Source organism: Sarcophilus harrisii, chromosome 5, assembly GCF_902635505.1.
Source record: "Sarcophilus harrisii chromosome 5, mSarHar1.11, whole genome shotgun sequence".
In the NCBI taxonomy this organism is placed as follows: domain Eukaryota; kingdom Metazoa; phylum Chordata; class Mammalia; order Dasyuromorphia; family Dasyuridae; genus Sarcophilus; species Sarcophilus harrisii.
This window is the reverse complement of record NC_045430.1, coordinates 78343128-78369598: the sequence shown is the minus strand read 5'-3', so window position 1 is coordinate 78369598 and position 26471 is coordinate 78343128. Positions and strand designations below refer to the sequence as shown.

The 26471-nt window shown below is 31.7% G+C and overlaps 1 long non-coding RNA gene across 1 annotated transcript; it reads left to right on the top strand.

The window, feature by feature from the left end:
* Window positions 1-3057: 3057 nt before the first annotated feature.
* LOC116419668 lies at window positions 3058-25634 on the top strand. The gene is made up of 3 exons (XR_004229941.1): window positions 3058-3313; window positions 7026-7177; window positions 25025-25634. It is a non-coding gene; the product is annotated as an uncharacterized LOC116419668 (long non-coding RNA).
* The last annotated feature ends 837 nt before the right edge of the window (window positions 25635-26471 follow it).

Here is a 26471-nt window from a genome sequence, read left to right as displayed (position 1 = left end):
TCTAACAGTCTATAATATAAATTACTTCTTGGTTTTCCTAAGAGTTATTTTAGAACTGAGTTGGGTGTTTTAGTTCTTTAGATGTCAGTGTTTTGAAGGGTTATAATGCAATATACGTGCTTGACATTTACCTTTTGCCAGCTAGTTATTGGAAAATGGCTTTCTACATGTCTGTGATGATGATAAATCATGTTATAATGACAAACAATGCATATTACAGTAATTGTTCCATATCATTTCTGTACTGTAACTATACTGTAGCTTCCATACATTAATCATAACAATATTTTCGCCATTGGTGCTTTCCTAACTCAGATCACTGGCATTCCAGAGTGTCTATAATTCATTGTTAAAAGCTCATATATTTAAAAAAATCACCCACACTGTCTTGCAAATGTTCTTATAGCCAAGTAGGCTGAGTAGAGAAAATAAGACTAAAATTTATGATTAGATCCACTGAGTTAAAAAAAATCAAATATTCAGCCAACCCATTTTAAGAAATTCTCTCAAGTGTCAAGCATAATTTTGCTGTAAATCCATCATCTTCTATGATGAGGAAGAAAAAAATCTTCCAAAGGAATCAGCTTTAATCCCAAAGGGTACTTTTAAACAAATAGAGTAGAGAATAAAATGATAGAAAGATGAGCTTTCCCTTTTTCTCATCAAATACAGGTTTAAATTCTTTGGAGGGTGGGTTTGATTTTTAAACCAATAATTCTATTTAAAAATTAGACTATTTCCCTCCAAGAAGTATTTCTTATAAACAGAAAATAGAAGTTTTCTATTATATAAATTAGGCTCAGTGTATCATAAAACATTGTTTTTTTTTTTCAAGTGTTGCTCTACTGAAAAGGTAAAATTTGTGAATATACTGTTTAATCCATATATTAAACTTATGTAAAGTAATTCACATCCACATACAAATACATACACACATATAATCACCTCTTATCTAAAGTGTTTCTTCATTAGCAAAAATCAATAAAGCAAACAAATAAAACACTATTATAATTAAAATCACTCAGAGTTTGGATCCACTTCTTTCTTCAATTCTGAGGCTATTTCATATAGCACAATCTTAAAACTTAGCAGTAGAAATGAAATTAAAGTTTTTTGACTAGGCAATGGTGCCATTAAAATGGTAAGTATCATTTGATTTACATTATCTCAGCCCTAATTAGACACAAAGTATCTTAATAAAGAAATATTACTTGATTTCATATTTCATAATGAAATTATTTACCATTTGTCTAAGAACCACATGCAGAGGCTTGATAGACATCATTTATGGGGACTGGTGAAGACATAGGGTTTTCTGTGACTTCAAACTCTATTTAAGTCAATAAAATATTATGGCAATCAAAAATAATTTAGGGGGGGGTCACATTAATAGATATATAACATTTTAATATATCTACTAGTCATCCTGCCATCTGGGGAAGGGGGTGGGGGGAAAAATGGAACAAGAGGTTTGGCAATTGTCAATGCTGTAAAGTTACCCATACATATAACCTGTAAATAAAAGGCTATTAAATAAAAAAATAGATATATAACATCCAGAATTAGGTGGATTATAGTCTGTACTTTATGGATATCAGAAAAGATAAGAGTACTATGGTCAGTTTAGAGACATAAATTAAAATAGAGAAAGTTTAACTGATGACTATCCAAAAATTAATCTGTAAATTGGGAGGAATAGCTGGGAGGTATATGGCTTGGAGAAGAGAAGACTTGAGTGAAGACAAGGGTAATATTAAATGTTATTTAATTTCAAATATTATTTTCATGGGTTTCAGAATTTTTTTAAAGTAGTGTCAAGTAAATGGAAACTAAAGGCAAGTAGATTTCAATTTGATATAAGGGGAAAAAAAACTTTCTAACAAATAAAGCTACTTCAAAATGAGAGACATATTCTGTACTGTTTCAGAAAGACATAGACATCATAGACTTCAAAATTTGTTTAGATTATACTGTATCCATTCAAAGAACTAGAAATTTGAAATTCAATTGCATAATAACTTTTTATTTTTTTTCACTTCCACTGTTTCACTTACAGTAAAACTACTTCTTATCTTTATCTGAACATCATCCATATAGCTGTCACAGATCTAGTCATGTTATTCTCCATTCAACAGCTTTTAGGGCTCTCTATTGCATATATTGTTATTAGAAAGTGTAATGGACTGCCTCATCAAATAGTAAATTTGTCCTTAGTACAGATTTCAAGCAAAGACTAACCATTGGTATGGTATATGGTAAAGAAAGTTATTTTTCATGGTAAAGATATTATGATGTCGAAATGATTGTCATATAGGACCAATCCAAACAAATGTTGCTTTGATACCTCATTATCAACATGTATAAAATTTTGCTTATATTCCCCCTAAATTCATCCTTCCTTTTGACTCCCATAGAGATAGCCATATCTGTGCTTCCACCATTCACCTTTTCTATTATGTCTCAAATCTTGATTTTATCTTGGACTCTGTCCTCTCTTAATCCTTTTATTGTCAGCAAGATACCAAGTCCTATCAGCTCTGTCACTACCACATTATTCCATGTGTCATTTCCTTTTTTATCTCCTAGGATATCTTACTAGGTACCTTCTAAATTATTGCAGCAGCCTCAGACATACATTGCATTTATGTAACATATTTATGTGAAACTACAAGAAACAGATGTTTAAAATCTGAGCAAGAGCACATTTTGGTTTGTTGTTGTACATATATGTATATATACATATACATATACATACACACACACACACACACACACATATATATATATATATATATATATATATATATATATATATATTTACCATGTATTGAGTTAATCCCTTTATGTTATACTGATCCAGAGGAGAAATGTCATAAATAGGTAATGGACAGTGGATTGATATATTGAACTATAAGGGAGAATTATCTTTTCTACAGCAGGTTGGTATTTTATCTGCCATTTATAGTCAGATTTTCCCAAAGCACTGAGTAAGGTTAAGCCATTTGCCCACTGCATAAAGCCATGGTGTGTCAAAGGTGAGATATCTCATAGACAATGAAGATTAAAGATTACAGACTAATAGGAAGAAGGTGGATGAGGACATACTGAAAACCTCTTTACCTATTTTTCCTGAACAAGTGTGGTTAGGTTAGATTTACCACAATTTCTTAAGATTCTACCTTCAGAGTTTCAAAATGTGGGTTGCCGTGTGAACCAAAGGAAGAATTCTGTAAAGTTCCTTGTAACATTCCCATACTCTCTCATGGACTCTTTGACACAGGTTCTCCCTATGTGTTCTCCTGACATAACAAAGGTAATAGTTGGATCTCACTAGTGACTCAAGGTTGACATGAGTTAAATTGTATATAGATGCCTAGTGAATATGAAATTGTATATAGATGCCTAGTGAATATTCCCATGCTATTAAGGATCCTCATACTCTGAGTGGTTTTAACCAGGAAAAAAGGAACTTATGTTTTGACCTATTTTTCAAAACAAGATGTGAATTCTGTTTTCTACCTTGCTCTCAAGCTGACTTTGATATTTTCTTTCAGTATTCAACTGGCTACTGACATGCCAACTAAAATCTAATTTACTTTAAAAATTCTTTTCATTTTAGATAAGTTAAGAAAAACAAATTTGGAGGGAAGATGATACAAACATGTTTCTTTTGCAGTTTCCCCAAGACAAAAGTTTATTGGTTATATTTATCTGCTTTTGAAAATTCCAGCCCACACATTTTCCCAATGCAGAAAATAATTTGTGCCAGGAGACTAGAAGACCATGATGGTTTTATTTTTTTTTTAATTTTTGTTCATGAGATAGTGAAGTCAGGACTTTAAGAAAACATGAATACAAGCATCTCCATTGAAATATATTAGGCAAGTAATGAAGGAAAAGTCATTTAATCTCTAGGGGTCCCTCTCATTCTCTACAAATTGTAAATCAATTGGTGATCTCATCATTGGAGAAAAATTTGGACATACATACGTATGGACATGCACAATACATGTATGTATATGTACAAATATTATTCATAGCCACTTAAGTATGTGCTATTGTGTGTATGTGTTTTTATATGTAAATGCTAATAGAACTCACACAAAGCAAACACTCATATTGAGGTCAGAAGTAATGAAAGGACCCTCTCAAGGTCTCTCTTTTTGAAAAACACTGAAATTTATTGTGAGACATGAAAGATATTGATATAAGACTTCTCTCATAGGCTAACATTTTGAAAATGTGATGGAAAAATTTTTTTTTATTGTCTCACAAAGATTATTATAGTGCAACATTGTAACTTGATGCCCATGTCCTGCATTCTGTCCATGTTCCCATATCATCTCTCTAATAGGGGGAACAATAATTTGAAGAACACAAAGGAAAAAGCAATATAATGAGAAGAAGGAAATAAGAGCTATATTTCAAATAACCATAATTTATGATTCTTTTCTCTTATCTTCTTTGATCTTGGAAGGGTAGTTTACTGTTAATCATGTTAGACACACTGAGCAAATAGTGGTTTTTGCTATTCTTTTTTTTTTTTTTTTTGAAACTGCACATCTTTATTACATCCGTCCTTTTTTTAATTATTATTATAGCTTTTTATTTACAAAAGTTGCATGCATGGATAATTTTATAGCATTGACAATTGCCAAACCTTTTGTTCCAATTTTCCCCTCCTTCCCCCCCACCCTCTCCCCCAGATGGCAGGTTGACCAATACATGTTAAATATATTAAAGTATAAATTAAATATAATATTAGTATACATGTCCAGTTATTATTATTATTATTATTATTATTTGCTATTCTTTCTACAGCACAAGGCTATCTGCCCAAGTCAGGAATTAACTAAAGTTCTAAATTAGAGAGGTGATCAAAGTGGTTCAAAAGTCAGAAACTCAATTGAGATTGGGATGAGAAGACTGAGAGACAAGGAAAAAAGAAAAAAGGAGAGGAGAGAGCTAACTAAGATGACCAAAAAACAAAAACAAAAACAAAAAAAAAAACCTTGCAACTAGACTCAATCAGGATCCAGGATCTCAGATATTCAGTGCCTCTGCTTAACATTTCCCATGTACTACTAAGTGAGGGCATTGGAGGAAGTGGAGCAGTCAGTATCTTGGGATTTTTCCTGTAGGAATTCAGAGTGGAAAACTGGGGCACATGTGAAAAGGATTTAGAGAAATAATTGAGTGACCTCTTGTTGGAGCACTGAAAACATTTTCCTTGTATTTTTACTAAATTAAATGAAACTTACATCCATAGAATGCTGATTTCCTATGTTCTGTAATTCTGACAAGGGTTGCAGAGTATAGATGTAAATAGAAATTCCTTCTATTAACAAAAATTCTGTACAAAAATTACAAAGGGAAAAAAATTCAAACTATCCCAGATGAAAAACTATATGTGTGACATCTACAGGGTATCTGTGCTGTTTACATATATAGCTAAATAAAATAAAATTAATATTTATTTAGTGCCTCCTAACTGCCATACACTGTGGTTATCTTTTTTTCCTTTGTTATTGTTTTTGTTGTTGTTTATTTCTGAATATATCTCCCTTATTGATATATAAGTGTCCCATGAGTCTGGACTCATTTCAGATATTTTTTTTTTCTCTTCCTCTGATGTTTTTGAACTCTAGGTTGTTTGTTTTTTTTAATATAGTTTGGTTTTGTCTACATTTTAATCTTTCTGATTCTAATTTTAAAATATTTTTTCTCATTACTCTTATTTCTTTCCAGGTCAGATTTCTATTATTTTCTTTTTTCATAACTTATTTTTTCACATGACTGACTCATTTTATCTCAAAGGATTCCAAATATATTTATTATGTTTGTGAATGCTACTGGTCATAAATGCACCACGCCATGTTCTACTGACAAAGATGCTGTTTATATGCAGATGACAGTGACTTTCTGAAATTGGCTTATCTTTCATATATTGTTAATATAATAATATTTTGCTGTACTCAATTACTTGTTTTTTGTTACCTTTTCTCATGTGTCATTAATTAAAATTTCATGTAATGGCAAATAGTATTTATATTACTCTAAGATTTTCAAAGTGTTTTGCACATTTTTCTAAAATTTGATCATTCCAAAAACTTTGGAAGATAGGAACTATTATTGTATTCATTTTAAACATGAAGAAACGGAATTTGAAAGACATTTAGTGATTTGCTCAGAGTTAGAGTTCCTGAATCTGTGAAGCACTATTTAGTGTCCTTTATATAGATGATAACCTGAGTTTGAGAACACTCATTTATCAAAAAAGTAATGTTTATCAGAAACCAATTGCATTTCTCTCTTTTTTTTTATTTAATAGCCTTTTATTTACAGGTTATATTTATGGGTAACTTTACAACATTAACAATTGCCAAACCTCTTGTTCCAATTTTTCACCTCTTAACCCCCACCCCCTCCCCCAGATGGCAGGATGACCAATAGATGTTAAATATATTAAAATATAAATTAGATACACAATAAGTATATATGACCAAACTGTTATTTTGCTGTACAAAAAGAATCAGACTCTGAAATATTGTACAATTAGCTTGTGAAGGAAATCAAAAATGCAGGTGTGCATAAATATAGGGATTGGCAAAGAGTTCTTTCTCTGGGCCTAGCTGGTTCAGTTCATTACTGCTCCAACCAATTGCATTTCTCACCAAAAGAGTTATTGACAGTGAGATTTACTGTCCAAAAAACAAACTGTAGCTCTTAACTTTCAAGTGGACCATTATGGAGAAGGTCAAATAATATGTGAATGTATCTAAAGTTCAAATATCAAAAGGCAACAATCCCCTGGTATATTATTTATTATTATTGTTATTATATTATGTTATAACTAAGACTAAATAAATTAGGACTAGTTAATATTTGAATGAGACAAGTAACCGCCAAACACTATCTATGAATATAAAGGCTAACATAAAAGCAGAAGCTTTATCCTGAAGGTCATGTGATTCTAAAGCTAGACTATAACTTGAACTAAATATCTTTTCATATATTGTCCTTAGGTGATAGAGCAAATGACTCATATAATTCAGATAGAAGCAATGCAGACCAAGGAGCAAAGATAATGATGTTCAAGACTCAGATTCTATTCTGTTAAAGGCAACAAATTATTGGGACGTCACTGGAGCTACACAAAGGAGTGCTATGCAAGACAGTAAGTTATTTCACATGGTACGAGGATAAAGTTGCTATCACAAAGATACTATTTTATTGTGACTACAAAAGCACTGCATGATGGTTGGGGAAATAAGGATTAATAGAGAAAAACTTTTAATTGACCTAAGATTAAAACAGTTGTGAAGTGTTAATATTGTGTTTTTTGAAGAAAGTTCCTTTTTTGTCTTTTTGAAATAATGTCAGGAGACTTGTGCTAGAAAGTATATAGGGAGTCATTGTCTTATCTCAGTTACATTATACAGAACCTTAACCCTGGAAGGTAGCTGTTTTTCTTCATTTTATTTATCAGATAAGAAATACAGAGATTAAGTGATGTGCACATATTGGTTACTTCAAAAACATCTGAATCTGGACTCTATCCACTAAGGCACCTGTTAGCTACATTTAGCCATGCAAAAATGAATATTTTACATTGCAAGTGGTATTACTGAAAAGTCTTACAGAATTTCTACATTGCAAATATTGCTGACACATATATTTTACTTGCCAAATTAAGGAAAGATTCATTTATTCCTGTTTTTCAGTGTTTTTAACTTGTGGAAAATATTTGCATTCATAATGTATTGGTATTATGAATTGATACACATATTATTGTTATTATTATTAGGGATAGCTAGATAGTTCAATGGGCAGAGTGTAGGATCTGGAGTCTACAAAACTTGTGTTCAAATTCTTTTTGGAATTTGGAATCTTGTGAAAATAATTTGACCTCTATTTGCCTAGGGGACAGTTGAGTGGCTAAATGGATAGAACATTAGGCCTGGAGTTAGGAAAACCTTAATAAATCCAATTTTGTTTGGTAATACTGTATTTTCATATTTTCCACTGATATTCTTTAGTATGATTGGCCCATAGTTTATTTCTCTGTTTTTTTTTCTGGCTTAAGTATCAATATTTTTCACCAGAAAGTATTTGATCTAATTCCTTATTTTTCTACTTTTGTAGTATTATAATAAATTGTTCTTTAAATGCAATAAAGAACTAATTTGTGCATGTATCTCCTGGATTTTATTTTATGGGACACAAAGACATTAGAATTCTGAAGGGATACTTGTCTATTCTCTCCCTACTAGGTTTGTAAGCATTTAGCCATTAGCTACCCCCTTACTAATTGTTCAAATTATTTTCCTTTCTAGGTTTGCATTTCAGAATTTCTACTCAGCTCTTTTCTTTTCAGATAGAACAAGTGTTAACTGTCTTTTCTACTAAAGGACCTTCTTTTTACTGATCTCATCTACTTCCTTCTTTTTTGGCTAGGTGGTTTGTAGTATATTTAATCATTATTGCTTCCGTTTTTTTTCCTGTTATTCATTACTCATATGCTTGCTATTATGTGTCCCCTTTGACTAAAATTTCTTGACTTCCTCACATCTTTTTAAAAAATGAAAAGCTATTTTAATGAACTTTTTTGTTCTGTCCTTTTTTTTGAATGATCTGTATCTTTTCACATCTTTATTTCATAAAGTAATCCCATTATACCACAACTCAATTATAATTATTAAAGTATCATCCTGTGAAATATGTATGTCTCTTATAACATTAAATATTATTTTTTAAAAAAGCAACACAATTCATGTCTAACATCAAATTTAAACCTTTATACATAGCTTTCAGGACTATTCATAATATGGTTCCTCTCTCTTAATTCTTGTTTATTCATCTCCCTGGAATACCCTCTGTTCTACTCAGTAATGCATCTTTCTTATTCCATAAATAAATCATAATAATCTTTGCCATTGTATGTTTATTCATGTTGTCTCTTTGCTTAAATGAATGCTATTTGCATTTCCCTAGATATTCAAAGCCTTCCCATCATTCAAGAATCAACTGAAGTTTAATATTCTCCACAATGTCTTTTCTGACTTTTAGCATTCCTCTTTTCTGTCCTCTCTTATAAACACTTGCAACATATTCAAAAGACCCACTAAAATGTAACTTTGTATTCATTTTTTACTTAATTATTGTGTTTCCCAACTAAACATAAATCTTCAAAAAAAAAAAGATTTCTTAATTCTTTTTAGGTATCCTCTGCTGCAACTAACACAGTTCTTGAGTACATAGATGGTATATGAAAACTATTCTCTGTTTAATTAATGATTTTCTTAACTCAATTGTCTGCCTGTCTCTCTAATAGTTTCTGGTTCTGTCTGTGCATGTCTGTGTGTTTTTCTTTCTGTGTATGTCTCTATTTCTCTCTGTCTCTGTCTTTTTGTCTCCTTCTTCTTATCGGTTTGTCTCTCTGTCTGTCTGCCTGTCTCTCTAACAGTGGAATTATCATAGCCTTAGGATTGCATAAATTCACAAATTTAGAACTGGAAATGACCATAGAAGTCATCAAATTCAATTTCTCTTTTTGTCATTTGAGGAAAGTAACACCCAGAAACATCAAACAATTTGTCTTAAGGTCATAAAAAGTGTAATTATAAATTGAGATTTTATCTCATGTCCTCTAAATAGAAATTCAACACACTTTTCCTGCACCACTCAAAAATATTACCATAAAAATAGTCAAAGATGATAGTAATCTACTGTTTTAAATACCCAAAGATCCCTTACTATTTGAAAAAAAAAAAAAACTACTGAGGAAATTGGAAACTAGTCTGGCAGAAACTAGGCATTGGCCCACACCTAACACCATACCAAGATAAGGTCAAAATCTGTTCATTATTTAGACATAGTTATATGATAAGCAAATTAGAAGAACATAGGATAGTTTACCCCTCAGATCAGTGGAGAAAGGATTTGTGGTCAAAGAAGAACTGAAATTCATTATTGAACAAAAAAATAGATAAGTTTGATGATATGAAGTTAAAAAGTTTTTGTACAAACAAAACTATGCAGAAATGATAAAAAGGGAAAACATTTTTTTATATTTAAAGGTTCTGATAAAATCCTCATCTCTAAAATATATAGAAAATTGACTCAAATCTATAAGGATTCAAGCCATTCTCCAACTGATAAATGGTCAAAGGATATGAACAATTTTCAGATGAAGAAATTAAAACCATTTCTAGACATATAAAAAGTGCTATAAATCACTATCAATCAGATTTACACCCAAAACGAGAACTATGGGAACTGAGTATGGATAACAATGTAACATTTTCATTTTTTTGTTGTTGTTTGCTTGCATTTTATTTTCTTTCTCATTTTTTTCCTTTTTGATCTGATTTTTCTTGTGCAGCAATTAATTGTAGAAATTGTATAAATATAGATGCATATATTTGATTTAACACATTTTTACAATGTTTAACTTATATTGGATTACTTGCCATCTAGAGGAGGGGGTGGGGGAAAGGGGAAAATTAGAACACAAGGTTTAGCAAGGGTCAATATTGAAAAATTATCCATGCATATGTTTTAAAAATAAAAAGCGTTAATAAATATATTACCATAAATAGAATATTCCCCTTCTAAAAAGAAAGAATGAAAGAAAAGAAAATTCAGCTTCTTCATTGTCATTCCATTGTGTCCAAAATAAAGCTGATGCTTAACCTGGCATTAAATATCACCTTCAGATGAACTCAAATCTATCTTTCTAAATTTATCTCCTATTACTTCTCATGTAGTCAAGAAGTATAGAAGTCTAGTTCTATGAGGGCCCTTAGAGTTGATATAGACCAACCTTTCACTTCGTAAAAGCATGACCTCTACAACCTGACAATTGGTAATCCACTGTCTGCTAGGAAAATAAACACTCAAAAATACTTAAAGAGTCGAACTGAGCAATCATATTGTCAAAAGTGTTGTTCTTTTCACTGTATATAGATCTTATTACATTCTATCTTTACAAGCAGGAAAGGAAAAAAAGAGTTTTCAGAAAGCATTTTTCAGTGATAAATATTAGAACTGGATCTCTTGATAGAGAAAACTCCCAGGTGAGGAAATTCTACCACTAAAAGTGAACATCTTTCTTGCAATGTATTGTCTTAGAGTGTTGTGCAGGTCCCTAAGAGGATATGACTTTTCCAGGGTTATGTAACATATATATACATGTATCAGAAACAAGAGGTTAACTTGGGTTCCTGTTATGAGGCAAGCTCTGTATTCCTTATTCTATGCTCTGTTTCTATTTTTTTCTTTTTAATTTCAAAAAGTTTATGATCTTAACATGAATTTAGGGTAAGAAATAATTGAAAGTAAAATAGTTAATCATAATATTATAACATGATCTCACTGCTAAATTATAGGCAACTCATTCCATTCCAATAGCTCTAGAATGATATTATATCAGAAAGCAATCAGAAAAACACTGACTTAAAACAATACAGTAAAAAAAAAACATTAAATTGTGGAATCTAATACAAAATACAGTGTAAATTCATTAAAGATTTATATATTAACAATAAAACAGCACGATGATAATGTAGTTTTGTTCATAAAAGTTGACTTCAGTGTAGATTCATTGTTTGGCTTAGGAAAGATATATGAATAGTATAAGGAAACTTACAAAAATTAATCTTCCTTACTTGGCCCTAAGCCTCCAAAGACACTTAAAAATAAAACTCCATTAGGGAAGCAATATAATTTTCCTCAGTAACTTTGTCCTCCAAATGATAAGATCTGAAAATGCCAATAAATTTCCATTATTGTCATTTTCCTTTAGTGTTATTGACAATTATATTTGCTGGACATTTTAAAGAACATGTAGCATCTGAGAAACAAAGCTGCAAAGATAATATATGAATGTTCTATTAAATTAAAATATTCTATTTGAGGGTAATTTTCAATATAATTTGAACATACAAAAATGTTACAGGGACTCAACATCACTGCCTACATAAATCACGGGGAACTTGATTCACTGATTTGTGCAGAGCAAATTATGTCTTGGTTGTTCACTTGTAACTGTAAAAAAATAGTACTTCATTGGATGTAATAGAAAGTATCCAATTTGCAATATGAACATGAGAGGTAAGATCCAGTCTTTGCCATTTAATTGTACCATAGGCATATGTGAGTTACTTGGGAAAGGCAAATAAGTTTTATAGGTTTTCATTTTATGACAGCAGTAGTCTTGCGATGTGAGTTCCACTGACATTAGCCTACATGAAAGTAATTGATCCTAATCAGAGGAATTAGGATGAAATTCATTTTCCCACAGTCAACTCATCACTTGAATGCTAGATTTGAATCTTTCAGGTTTTCGTTTGTTCTCTTTTCTTATGTTTTAATTTTTGTGCTTCTTAAAAAGAGAAAGAAATGTCAAAGATGCAGCTCTTTAATGAGCATATTTCAATGGCTTTTAGAGATATTACAATGGTCCATCAGTGTGGGAAACTCAAACATTTTAAGTTTTATTCAAGTTTGCAATGAAACAGTTTCAGTCACAGCAAGTAAAAAGAAGTCAAAAAGGAAATCAGTTTCAGGAACTGGTAAACTATAGCTATAATGTCCTCAGATAAGAGACAAATGCTTTTAGAGATAACTAAGCTGGAGAGTTGTTTTTAATTTCTCTAGCATGCAGAGTGGCCTGTTTAACACTGGAAGAATAACAAGACCAGTAAAAATAAAAGCTGCAAAATATTGTCATGCAGAATAATTGCTTTTCATAGACAATGTAATACAAAGAAAGCAGTATTGAATACTGAAAGAAAAGATAACTTTTATTATTGAAACTCACTTTCTATCAGTTTGAACCCAAATGGCAGAGAAAAGGTAGCAAATAATTTGAGTTGCAGTTTCTCCAAAACCTATATGAATATTGTATATATGTAATGAAGTAAAACAATTCCAAAAGCAGAACTCAGAAAAGGACATGGCAAAATAATTTTGCAACCAAAGATAACTTAAAAGATTTTAGTAGGAAAATCTGTCCCACCAGAGGGGAGAGCAGTCCAGTACAGGCTGCACCGGTGCAAAATGCTATACCAAACAAACTAGGAGTGGGTAGGAGCCACTGAATCTGAAGCAACATTTGGAGCTTTCAGCTCACAGGTAGTCAAGAGGTTGAACAATTGATCAGAAGGAGCCCTAGAACACCAGACCTTGCAAGTCACAGTGGAAAGAGGACTCTCCTTACAATTTTAGAGCAAAAAGAGTCCTTGTGATTCCTCACAGACCAGAGCACAGTTTCTGGTTTAGTACTACAGAGCACTAAAGACCTCTCTGTAGATTATATCATCTGGGAAGAACTGAAAAGTTACAGGTTCCTAGAAGTATCTCTGGAAACAAATATATAAAACCTTTAAATCTCGAGACAGTGCAATCTTCATCCTGGAAGCAAAGTCCTACTTTAACAAAAAGCCAAAAGTCAAAAAATAGGCTAGAAAAATGAGCAAACAACAGAAAAGTATTATGACCATAGGAAGTTACAGTGGTGGCAAGGAAGATAAAAACAGAAAAATATACAAAATTAAAGCTTCTATATCTAAACCTCCAAGAAAAATATGAATTGGTCTCTTGCCATGGAAGGGCTCAAAAAGGGTTCTGAAAATCAAACAAGAGGAAAAATTGGGAAAAGATATTTTATTGATACAATAAAATCATGAAAAACAAGTCGACAGTTTAGTAAAGGAGACACAAAAAATAACAGCTTAAAAATAGAGTATACCAAATCATAAAAGACATACAAAAAATAAATGAGTAGAAGAATAACTTGAAAAGCAGAATTGGCCTAATATGAATGTCTCATTCTGTGGAACTAAAACCAGGAAAAGCAAGAGATGCAGATGAAGCAAATTGTTAAATGTTCAGTGTGGGTATTAGCATCTCAGAAATTAGAGCATACTACAAATTGGAGTTTGATTTATTATTTTCCTGGTTGCCCATACTTGGGAAAGAGATGGAGAAAATGTTAATAATAAAAAGTGAAATAAAAAATGTGATGTATTTTTTTCAGAGAACCATTTATTATACATTTTTCAACACATCATACATTATTATTTTTTTTTTATTTCTGATGTCTTGTAGGTATATAAATCCTAGTAGTGGTATCACTGGATTAAAGTATTTGCTCAGTTACTTAGGAACTTTGAGAATTAGGTTCCAAATTGCTTTCCAGAATGGCTGGACCAATTCACATCTCTGCAAAAAGTGCATTAGTATGCCTCTTTTCTTATATGTTCTTCAACATTTGTGTTTTCCTTTTTTCTCAACTTTGCCAGTCTGATAGGTATTAGCTGAAATTAAATAACTATTTAATTTTTTTTAGTATTTGAGATTTATAATATTTTATATGAATATCAATAGCTTAGATTTATTTGAAATTTATGTATTCACTAATACATTGTTGGTGGGACTGAAGGATCCAACCATTCTGCAGAGCAATTTGGAACTATGCTCAAAAAGTTATCAAAGTTATCAAACTGTTCATATCCTTTGATCCAGCAGTGTTTCTACTGACTGGGTTTATATCCAAAAGAGATCTTAAAGAGGGAAAGGGATTCATATGTGCAAACATGTTTATGGCAGCCCTTTTTGTAGTGGTAAGAAATTGGAAATTGAATGGATGCCCATCAATTGGAGAATGGCTGAATAAATTGTGGTATATGAATGTCATGAAATATTACTGTTCTGTAAGAAAGACCAACAGAATGATTTCAGAGAGACCTGGAGAAATTACATGAACTTATGCTAAATGAAATGAGCAGAACCAGGGGATCATTATACAGGATAACAACAAAATTATACAATGATCAATTATGATGAATGTGGCTCTCTTCAATGAGATGATTCAAACCAGTTCCAATTATTCAGTGATGAAAAGAGGCATCTACACCCAGAGAGAGAGCTATGGGAACTGAATGTGATTCACAACATAGTATTTTCATTCTTTTTGTTATTGCTTGCTTGCATTTTATTTTACTTCTTTTTTTAATGGTTTGATTTGATTTTTCTTGTGCCACAAAATAATTGTTATAGATTTGTATCCTTACATTAGAATTAACATATATTACTACTATGTTTAACATAAAAAATAAACATGCAGTAAAAGAAAAAAAATTAAAAGCTATTTATGCCTTCATATAATTTGATATTTTATACATTGGGGAATAGTTCTTAATCTTATGAATTTTAATTTGCTTCCTACACATGTAATGGAAATGAGATTGTTATGAGAAAAACATATTCAAAATATTTTTCCAGGAAAATCAATTTTAACAATTTGAATTTTTTTTAAATAACCTATTTTAAATATTGGTGAATTCTCTCACAATCAAAAGAAGCAGAGATTGGAATATCACTTTTTAGGTATGGGATAATGTATATTCATTCTTTGTACATATTTGGTGAAGTTAAGTTTGAGAACTTTTTAAAAACTATTATATGACTAAAATTAAAATATCCTATAATTATTTTTTTACTATCTGTTCCTTTTCTAAAATTGATTTTAATTTCTCCTGCACCAATTTAGATGTTATACCAATGGATTTAAATGCAATCACTAATGATACAATTTCATTATCTAGTTTACGTTTCAGTACAATATAGTTTCCTTGTTTAAGTATATTATTGTGAATTTTTATTTCTGCAAATTTTTCCAGTGTCTAATATTTTGGAATTACCACTAATTATTTTTAGTCTCTCATTTCTGTTCCCTATGCTTTTTGTTAGATAAGTTTCTTTTAGGTATTCTCTGTCATTTTATTGGATTCATATATAAATCTATAAGGGTTAAACATGATTTTCTTCATTTATTTTTCTATTGATCTTTAATCTCATTCAATTTTTCAACATCAGTAGTTTCCTATTTTGCAATAGAAAACATATTGTATTGAACATCCTTAAATCAGGATTTCAATTTGGATTTTCTACATCATCTGCCAGTATCTGAGTTTTTGTTTTTCTTTCACCTCTATAGGTCTGTTTCTTCATTTGTAAAATGAAGGAATTGGACTTGATGAATAATAACTTTTGTCTTTCTTTATACACGTATTTCTTAGTATGTGATCACACCTAGGATATATCTCATTGGTTGTATCATTGCTGTTATATCAATACCTGGAATGTCAGAATTTTTAGGCCATACTATTTCAAATTTCCTTTTGCAGGAATCATCCTTTTATAAATATTTAAATTGAATTCTATGTTGGACTATATACCCTACAAATATTGCCTTAACTAGGCACCCATGCACATATTCCCATTAAGACTTTATTTTTCTTAGCCAGAGGAAAAAAGCACTAATATTTATCTAGCTGTAGCTGCTGCTATTTGCTTTTCTATAGTCCTGTTGATCACCTATTTCTAGGAAGATGAATGAATTGGATGCATACTGCTCCATTGCCAGGTATCTTGTCACTTCAGTAGACAAGTCACCCTTTCATCTTTCCAATTTAATGATTCTATAAGTATTTTTTTAAAGAAGATAAGAATTTTTCTAAATATATATTTTCTCATACTGCAGCCCAAAGTCCTTTGCCTGTATAACTTATTTTTTAATAAAATGGATATAATTGTATGTTATCAAGTTAATGGAACTTATAACTTAGGTAGAAAAAAAGGGAAAAAATGATCCCACTGTGTAATGCTTTGCAAAGCATCTGCTTTGATTGTCATTAACTGTACATCTGGTCAAAAAAAAATCCACATATTCATTACTGGAAAGGAAGTTTTCAAATCTATAACCCATGACTCAGTGGAATATTAGTTAAATGTTTCAGTCATTCATTGCCATTTAAAAATGTCCATGTGGGTTTGTCAGGACAGCTTTTGAAATGTAACAAATTAATATCCTTACTTTGTCTTAATTTGTGGACAGATGGTGTGAATGGAGCTGAGTGATACACAGTTCTGTCCCTTAGCTTGTCAGTACTTATTTACAGCACAGGAACCATCCTCTGCTGGCTGATTATCTGCTTCATTTAGTAGGAGGGAAATTAACCTCTGGTTTCCATGCTGATGACTCAGCAGGTAGTATACCAGTAATGCAAAAAATTATCCCCAAAAACACTGGTCTTCAACCCTAACAAGGCCCATTAAAGAACCAAATTACTTTATTGCACCCAGGAGACAGAAGTAATAATTTCAGTCCACTAGTTGAAAATAATAAATTTCCAAGGAGGGGAGGGAAGAAAGGAAAAAAGCAAGGGAATGCAATGAAGTATGTAGTGAGGCTTTTTTCCCTCCAGAAATGACAGAAAACTTGTGTTATTTTAAGTAAAAAAAATTGTAGCCATTAAGAATGTTAGACATCCAATTTGGAATACCAGATGAAACCAGCACAGTATATCCCATACTTAAACTTCATGTGCTTAATGATATGTAGATTCCCCAAGCAAAGTCATATTTAAATCATAATACTGGGATATCTTCTTAAATATTTGGATTTTAAACATCACTGACACATGGCTGCTGCTGCTAGGCAATCATATAGGGACATCATATAGGGACATTAGCAATCAACCCAAAATCAGTACTGAAATCCCATGGAGTTTTAGTTTTAGGAAGGAGGTGTTTTTCCCCTTAATAATATCTTAAATTATTTCTGTGAGAACAAAAGAAAGTGATATAATGAGAGATTATTCTAAGTTAATTACATTGATTTGAACTTTCTAAAAAGAAACTATTGGGAAATATTAAAGGGAAGATTAATTGTATCTATTTGGAGGGAAAATTCTTGTGTTTAATCCATAAAGGTTGTGTGCACACAAATGCATTAGTATTTTTAAAAATAATGTCCTTAGTCACCTGTTATCATGGGATTTAACTGGGCTTTGGAAAACTGTAATGTAACCCAAGACACAACACTGGATTCAGGGTCCTCCATAACTGTCTTCCCCTAGGCTTTAGCTCTTACATCCTTCTTGTCAATCCCAAGGAGAATAAAATAGGAACTGATAACAGAGGATTAAACCAGTAGCAGTTTTTGGTCACAACCCTTTTCTGAGGAATAACTGGCATTCCTTTTTGCTAATGGATTTACAAGATCTTGTGATACAGCGTGATCCATTATTTTTCAACATATAACTTTCCAGACTATTGTTCTAGAATAAAACAATTGGTCAGCAGGGCACAAAATTTAGGAAAAGTTGATATCATTTTCCTGTCAGAATTATTTTTTGAGGAGAAGTAGGTTGACTCCCTACATTTCTTAGAAAAAGTGATATTGTGAAAAGCACCATGGGCATGGAGTAAAATATTTGGATTTGAGCATCAGTTATGCTTTTAATTAACTACTTTCTTTAGATGTACAATAAGAACAAATGATATTTGCACAACTTCAGAAAATAAAATGTAAAGTAGAATTTGAATATGGGTCTCAATATTAAAAGCACAAAGGGTTATAAGAACATGAAAGCAGTACTAATCAATATTCTTTCAAACTGAAAATGTAAATCATAATTTCACAAACCACTCATAAACATTATATTGAAAAATCAAAAAGAGAAATTCTTTTATGTCCAAGGAGCTATTTATATAGAAATAGTAGAAGAACAGTTGTTTAAAGCCAAGAAATCATTCCCACCAGGCTTTGGAAATGTGGGAAGAAATAATTATTAATCAAAATCTTGAAAAATCATTTCACTCCTTCAGGCATAAAATTCCTGTTTCTATGTTCTGAATGTCCAAATGAATGTCTACATCTTGGCAGTGGACCCAGATGGCTCAGGAAAAGAGAGTATGGCTGGTGACTGGCAAAACCCTGTTTATCTCCCCAATTTTTTACTGATTTCTCTTCACTTCCTTCTGTCTACAAAAATCACCCCTTTCAGAAGCATGTCACAAATATCACCTTTAGATTTTGTCTGAATCATTTTCTTGTAAATAATGGTGCATTTTAGGAAGGTGACTGTCATTGTGAATTCCTCACAAACACCTTTCACCTTGCACGTCTCCTTTTGAATGAATAATCACTCTTTTAAACCTCATCAGTGATGTCATGGACCTCTTCAGACAAACAGCAATTTGTGAGTAGGAGTTGATTCTCCATTATGAGTGCAACTGAGGAGTTCCAGTAGGATAACAAAGCTTTTTACTCCTTCCCTCCTTCTTTTACTTGCTCCCTTTTCTTCTCTGTTCCTTTTATCCTCCCTTCCTTTCCTTCCTTCTTCCCTCCTTCTCTCCTCTCCCTCTATCCTCATATGGAATCATGCTCTTATCCTATTTTCAGAGGTCTATCATATCTACTGTTTTTAAATTTTTATTCACCTTCTTAACTTCTTTTTTATTCATTTTGTGTTTATGTAGTACTGAGAGGAATAGGTTGAAGTTTCTCTTTACTATAGTTGTGTTATCTATTTTGTCCTATAATTCATTGAAAATATCTTTTAAGAATTTAAATGTTATACCACCTGGCACATATATATTTATTTTGCTCTACCTTTTTACTTTACTCTGTGTGGGCCTCTCTGCTTCAAATGTGTTTCTTTTAAACATAGTGTAGGATTCAAGTTTGTAATCCACACTGATAGTCACTTCCATTTTATGGGAGAGTTTATTCCATTCACATTTATAGTTATGAATACTTGGTATTTCCCTTCACTTATTTTTCTACTGTTTACACTTTCTTTCTCTTCCTCCCTCCCTCCTTCCTTCCCTCTCCATCTCTCTCTCTCTCTCTCTCTCTCTCTCTCTCTCTCTCTCTCTCTTTCTCTCTTGCTCTTTCTTTCTTGCTGTGACTCTCTCTCTTCTTTCATTCTGTCCCTCCTCATCAGTGTTTTGTTTCTGACTACTCCCTCCCTTAATCTGCCCTTCCTTTTATCAGTCTTATCCCCTTATCTTTTCCCCTTCCCTCTTCCCTCCAATCAGTAAGACTAATTTTGTTAATCAATTGATTTCTTCTTTGAGCAAAAATCTAATGAAAATAAGAATTAAAACAATTTACAGCCCTTTCCTTCTTACCCTCTACTGTAATAAGTATTTCATATTTCTTCATGTAATATCATTTACTATTATGCTTTTCCCTTTCTTCTTTTTCTGTCACAATGTTTTTGTTTACCCCTCATTTTTTTATCATTATATCAAAGTTAATTTATACCTCTTTCTAACTGCTATAATGGAAATAGAGATTTTTAAGAGTTATAAATAACATCTTTCCATATAAGGTTATAAACTGAATAGCCATTTTGAACAACATTTTTTCTTACTCATTTTTTGTTTCTCTCAAGTCTTGTATTTGAAGATCAAATTTTCTGTTTGACTGTGCTCGTTACATCAGAAATGATTAGAAATTTCCTATTTAATTGAATGCGAATCTTTTCTCATGAAAAAAAATATGTTCAATTTTTCTGGCTAATTGATCTTTTGTAGGAAGAGGAAGGGAAGGAGGGAGAGAGACGCACACACAGAAACAGACAGGTAGAGATGGAGGAAAAGAGAGGCAGAGACAGAGAACAAAAGAGAGAGGGAGGGAAAGAGGGTGGAAGAACAGAAGAGAAAGGGAGAAAGAGAGGGTGATGTGAAGAAGAAGAAGAAAAAAAAAAGAAGAACAAGAGCAACTAGAAGTAGAAGAAGAAGAAGAAGAAGAAGAAGAAGAAGAAAAAGAAGAAGAAGAAGAAAACTACTACTACTACTATTACTACTGCTATTACAACAACAAGGAGAGGAGAGAGAGACTGATTTGACCATCTAGTAACTTTTATTTATACACCAACCTGCTCCATTTCAACAGCTTGTCAAAAAAAAACACCATGTCTATCCCTTTGCTTGTAAGCAAGGAGACAGGAAATATTCATAATATAGCTTCACATGCTCTGAAGTTCACATGGGCAATAGTATTAGGCACCCTACTTATTTATATGATACTTGGTCTCTCCTTGGCTAATCTCCATGACAGAACAATTTTTAGTTCATCTGAGAGAATATACATAACATACAAGTTACTTAATTGCATTCATTAGCAAACATAGGGGGAAAAAAAACCACAATATTAAACTCAAAAGGTAACCTTTAGCACTTCAGATTTTTAAATATGTTTATAAATTCTCTATTCTGCAGGATATTTATTGTTTGTAAATCTACCACACCATGCTGCAAAACAAGTATAGTCTTTAGTTTTATTTTGTTTAGAAGATACTATGCATCTTTCAGTTTTAAATTCTGTTTTTTTTCAGAACCATGTTTATGAATGTGTATATCATTCATTTAGATTTGTTAAATTCTGAGAAGAGAATACTGAAGTCTCCTGCAAAATATTGTTATTGTTTCTTTATTCAATTTAAATGATTTTCTTTTATAAATTTAGATGCCATATCATTGAGTGCAAATATATATAGTATTATATTGTTCCATTTTCTATGCTGCTTCTAAGCATGTTATGATTGCTCTATTCAATTTCTTAATGTTATAAATAATTATTTTCTTTTGATAGTACTATGACAATGCTAATTTTTGCCTTTTAAAAATAATAACATATTTTAAGACCTCTAATTGTATTATGTTCAGGTCTTTTTTTTTCTTAAATGCATGCTTTTTTAAGTATAAGTTTTTAATGTAGGTTAATTCATTAAAATTTTCATTTTAATTTTTTTCTTTAATTTTTTTATCTATTTTTATCACTTTTCTCTTTTAGTTAAATATTATTTTCCTGTGATTAGTTTTACTTAAACTGCTTTGATGTGATCTATGCCTGGAGGATCTGAAATTCTTCTACCCCATTTTGTACTCTAGTCCAAATTCCTTGAATTTTCTTAAATAATTAATTTATTTCCTTTATTTCTTCTTATTTGGTTTTTATTTACTTATTTTGCACATCCCTTTATATTCATCCCTTTTCACTCTATAACTTTCTCCACTACTATTGTAATTTTAAATTGTTTTTCTCCTTCCTATTTCCCAATCAATTTAGGTAAATGTTTGAACTTCTGTTATTCTGACTCCTTTTTCTTTTGTAACCATTTCTATTCTATTCTGAATTTTCCCCCCATTCGTTGACTGCAATATTACTTTTTCTCTTTATTTTCTCTATAAATAACGCACCAGGTAAATCTCTCTCATTTTTGTATTGTAGCTTTAGTGATATCACACTTTCCCTCCTTTTTATTATTTGCCTATTAATGCATTTTATTTGGGTCATTTATTCCCAGGGTTGGTTTTAGAACTATTAATACAATAAATAACATGTATTTTGTGGTTGCAATGATTTTTTTTTTATTCTCATCCCTGAAGCCCAATCCTATCTCTTGCCATTCCAATATCATCTCTTACTATGGGTAAAATTAAATTAATATTGTTTTTCTCTTCTATTAACCATCATGACCTTAGGTTATGATCACTTCTTGGTACACATTCAACCTTACACCTGCATGGGATAAACTCTTAAGAAACCTGTACTTTATCCATAGGTTATTTCATATTGGGTAAATTCCCTCCAGATAAAACTACTGACATTTCTTTGTCTTCTGTCACAGTCATGATCACAACTACCATGGAAATATTCATTAATAACATTGTTTTATTTCCCTTTCTAAAACATAAGCCATATTCCAGTTTCAAAACCCTTCCCAGTCTTTCTTTCCAATTGCATATATTTTTCTTTTCCAAAGTCTTACCCATGATGAAAAGAAATTTGTTATTTCTTCTATGTTCACTTCCAGGCGCACAAAATAATCATCAGCAGTACCCTTTTGTCTCAGTTTCAATTCAAAAGAGTAAATTTTGTAAGGATACAGAGAAAAACATGTTTAATATGATTGAAAGCAAATTTGAATAACGTAGGTAAATTTAGCTGAATTCACTCAAATCTCCTTATCTCCTTAAAATAAACATTATCAAACTTCTCACTGGAATGTAGAACTCTAATTTATTTTCCTATCCAAAGTAAACTCTGGGAATGGAGGACTGAACTCAGTTAAGCTTTTAAGCCTTTCTCCCTGGATAATAGAAGCTTTCTCCTCTTAGATGTTTCTGTGATTCCTACCTCTTCAACCTCACTCTGCACTTTCATAAGGCTAGGTGGAATTGATATCTGTTATCTCTTCCAGCATGGGAATAGATTTAAATTCACTTACTATTTTATTTATTTTTTTATGTTAAATCAAAAGCTTACTAATTTGTTTGTAGTGACTGTGCCTATTGCATGGTATGAGTTGAGGATATGGACAGTTGCACTAAATATTGCAGTTCTCTGGTTTTATGACCATTTTAATTATTCAGTGTTTCTATATATCTTGTATGTTCAGATTTTGTTTCTATATATGATGTCCATTTTCATTTTCATTTGTTTCTCTGGTTTGGAAAAATTTGCAGAAATTGATTATTATTCCCGTCAATCCCCAATCTTGTTAGTTATTTCTGAATGGAATAAGTTTAATAAATATTCACACTATCCAGACTCAATTCAATATTTTTGTAGTCATAGAAATTCTAATTCTATTTGTTATCTTAATCCCTCTAAATATGTATCTTTTTCACATTTCTTGTATTGAATCATGGGAGCCATTATTTGGAAAGATACAGGAAAAGTGATTTTCCTGATAAATGGAACATCTCAATTTTGTCCTCAATTTAATCTTTCCATCCAGTGTCAAATTCAGTTAAACAAGTGTTAAGCTGAAAAAAAAAAATTGCTTATGTCATTTTTTGCAACTTATTTGTATTTTTTTATTTTGTCTATTGATATAGCTAGTATCCCCAAATGTTCTAGAATTGCTATTTCTCATCTTTTGTTTATCCAACTGAAATAGCTCTAACACACCAGAAAAGATTGCTTCTGTCAGTCAGAGTAACACTAGCATTCAAACCATAAACAGCATTCCAAGAGACTATTCTCAGGGCACACAATAGGTTTACAAGTCTAAAGAGAATTAAATTGATCAAAATATGTAGGGGATTGGAGATACTACTTAAGAGGGAGGACAATTGAGTATAAAGTAGAGGTTTGAGCATCTCTTATTTTTTTGTTCTCAGTTTCCTTTTATACTATTAAAATGATTAAGAATCTGTGCAAAGTTCTATTTATAGATATTTACCACATTAGAATAAAAACTACTTTTAAATCTGTATACTCTGTGAAAGGGTTTGAGAGACCCCAGGATTCTCTCAATTATATGGAAGTTGGTTGGTTAATTGTATGAATTTTGTCAAACCACTTGAGCAAAATATGTACACATACAAGTATATATATATATATATATATATATATATATATATACACACACACACATACACACACACGTGTGATTTATCATAGGATCATGGAGTTGGAATAGACATTAGAGATCAATCTCAAATCCTGATTTTATAGATGATTAAACTGAGACTCAGAGAAGTAAAATAATTTTAATCAAACCAATTAATGGGTTTCATGAGTAGAGTGTATAAAATGTTTATTTTACTTAATTTTTCATTTCCAATTAAACATAATGGTAAAGGTGAGAAGTCATATCTGACTCCTCATTTGGGGTTTCCTGGGAAGAGATACTGAAGTGGTTTGCCATTTCTTTCTCCAATTAATTTACATTTGAGGGTTAAATGGTCATACAATCTTAAGTGTCTGAGATCAGATTTGAATTAAAAAAGATAAGTCTTCCTAACTCCAGGCTTGGAGTTTACTTTATTAACTGTACTCTATTTACTGTACCATCTAGCTGTACCAAAGATGAGGAAAGAGTATGTTAAAATAAAATTGTTGAGTCAAAAACAGAAGTAATTTGAACCATCTTGTTTAAATTTGTAACAGTTTTTTGTTTAACAATTACTTGATTACACACCAGTGTTAAACTCCTAAGTTGTTTTATGTTGTAAAAATATTTCAGTTTCACCTCTTGCTGTCTCTGTTGAGCCTAATTTAAATTAACATGTTATTTTAAAGTTATTTGAAGAAGAATGTTGGTAGAGTGTTAACTGCTATTCTGGTACTCAACTACCGCTAATCGATCCTGATTCCTAGGTCTAATCAGAGAAACTGTGGTAAATATTATAAATCTTACCTCTGTTTTAGGGTCTCCAGAAATCCTCTGCCTGCTATCTCATACGGATGCAGTTTGAGCAGAACAGAGCACTTGAGAGTTTTGGCAAACAAGCTTAGACTTTATTCATGTGGATTACACCTCACTCTATGACTTCCTACACTATCTAAGTATCTCTCCCCAAGGCCGAGCTCCAGGTGAAGAAAGTGGAAAAGAGATGGAAAGAGTAAAAGAGGTCAAGCCCTTTCTCCTCGGAGCTTAAATAGGGTCGATGATGGAGATTACATCCGGATCCTGACATGATTTCAGAGTGTTTAGGATTCCTGCCGTGGCTGGAGGTCTCACCCACAAAGGAAGTCCCTATGTGTTCATGCCCAATCACATCCAGAGACTTTGAGACCATTGCCTACTTACATTCCAATTGCACTTGCCAGACCTCTCTAACGGACCCTTACTGTAGAGGTCTTCTGGGTTGCTACCTGAACTTCTTCTTCATAAAACAGTATATAGTGTAGACTTTGGAGACAAAAAAAAAATAAGTTCAAATTTCTCCTTAGATACTTGCTACACTCATGCACACTGCATGTGTGCACACACACACACAGATAGACAGAGATAGAGAAACAGAGAGAAATAAAGAGAGACAGACAGAGAGAGAGGAAAGAGATAGGGAAGGAGGGGGAGAAGGAAAGGGGAAGGTGGGAGGGCAGGAGACAGAGACAGAGAGACAGAAAGACAGACACAGACACAGACAGAGAGACAGAGAATACTAGGATGTGTATGATCCTGTTTTATCCTATGAGGAAGGTGTTATTATTTTTCCCATTTTTACAGATGATAAAATTGAGAAAGACTGAGCTTAAGAGATTGAGGATAAAGCATTTTGAAATTTTTTCAGTGATGTGTAAAAGAGTGAATTTATTCCCTTTGGCTAACAGTCCAAAAATGCACTGTGTCCATTTTTCCATTATTTGGGATTTTAAAGGACATCTAGTACAATACTATCTTCATTTTATAAAAAAATTTAGTAAATTTAATTGACCAATTCAAATTAATACATATTAGTAGATAGAAGAATCAATCTTTAAATCAAAGTCCTTTAATTCTCTAACTGAAAAAAGTAGTACTGAATTTCTCAACATCTGTCCTTCAACAATTTTCTTGGACTGACTGTTCCATACTTTGGTACTAAAATCAACTCAATTCTTATTGATTGATCACCATTAGGTTCCAGGTGAAGTACCATTTGGTCATTGGTTCTGATGAACTCAGATTGAATATAAATTGTAATCATTTCTGCTTTGGCCAGAAACCCTGATGGTCTTCCTCTCCTAGATTTATTTATTTAGATTTTTATTTTTTTGAATAGGTAAAAGAACATATACTTTACCTCAATCACTGAAAAGTGCAGCCTCAGTTAAACGGAGAGATGTTGAAGATCTTAGCTTATCCAGGGCTATCTCCAGTCATCCTGATCTA